The 1,220-nt window shown below is 40.1% G+C and overlaps 1 pseudogene; it reads right to left on the reverse strand.

Moving 5' to 3' along the window:
* Nucleotides 1-460: 460 nt before the first annotated feature.
* Nucleotides 461-1,220, reverse strand: part of LOC102476712 (olfactory receptor 5K3-like) — a 995-nt pseudogene continuing 235 nt past the window's right edge.

Consider the following 1,220-nt stretch of genomic DNA (forward strand, 5'->3'; position numbering starts at 1 on the left):
TTACTAATTTGACCCACACGCCGTCATGATTTAATATTAGGTTGTTAGGAAAGTAATGACATATTTTTCTGGGCAAAAATGCACCATGAGGGAACCAGCAGTTAGCGTAATGGCTGTGTCGCTGGACTCCAATGTAGTCCTCCGCAGTTTGCATCCCGGACCTGGTGGCTTAAATCTCACGCCGGGCGTGTGTGCATGCGTGCCCAAGATCCCGAGAGGAGAATGGAGGAGAAGGGATTGTGGTGTGACCATCTCCCCTGGGGAGTGATTTCTCGCTTTCTGTCTCTATGTCTCTCTCTGTCTGGCGAGCGCACACGCCCTATTGCGAAAACCTCCCCCCCCAAAAAAAAATGCATCATGACATTTCTATTGACCCAATAATCTACTATTTTGTATACAAAGTTACCTTTTTCCATTTTCTCATTATCCCTCCATCTAGAACATTTAAAACAGTTTGGAATTAGTTTTCCACAGGGTATGAGACTTGTTTCAGAATGATGCAAAATTTTCCCTTCTTCATAATTCTTTTTATAACACGTATTACTTCCTTATTTCTTAGACTATAAATGAAGGGGTTTAATAAAGGAATTACTATGCTATAAAAAACAGCAACAGGTATATCTTTATCTCCTTCATTAATTGAGCTAGGTCGACCATACATAAAGATAAGAGAACCATAGAATATTGCAACAGAGAGAAAGTGGGATGCACAAGTTGATAAGGCTTTACCTCTCCCCTCTTTGGATTTCATTGTGAATATTGTGAAAAGGATGAAGAGATAAGAGATTAGGACGATAGTAATAGTGAAGGTTTGAATTGATCCTGCCATGATAGTTAACATCAATTCATTGATATAAGGATCTACACAAGAGAGTCTATATAGTGGAAGAAGATCACAAAAAAAGTGACTGATTAGATGAGACCCACAAAAAGTTAATCTAAGGAGAAATCCTACTTCAATCATGGAATGTACATTTCCAGCTATGTAGGCCCCTGTGGTCATCTGAATGCAGAGTTTCTTGGACATCATGGTGTAGTACTGCAGGGGGCTGCAAATGGCCACATAGCGATCATAAGCCATCGCTGCTAGAAGAAAGCAATCTGTAGTTTCAGCAAGGCAGAAAAAGTAAAACTGTACCATACATTCATAGAGAGAAATCTTGTTTTCAGAAAAGAAGTTCTCCAACATTTTTGGGGTAATGGCACAGGAGCAGCAGGAA

The sequence above is a fragment of the Tupaia chinensis genome, unplaced genomic scaffold, assembly GCF_000334495.1.
Source record: "Tupaia chinensis unplaced genomic scaffold, TupChi_1.0 Scaffold142351_1, whole genome shotgun sequence".
Taxonomy (NCBI): Eukaryota; Metazoa; Chordata; class Mammalia; order Scandentia; family Tupaiidae; genus Tupaia; species Tupaia belangeri.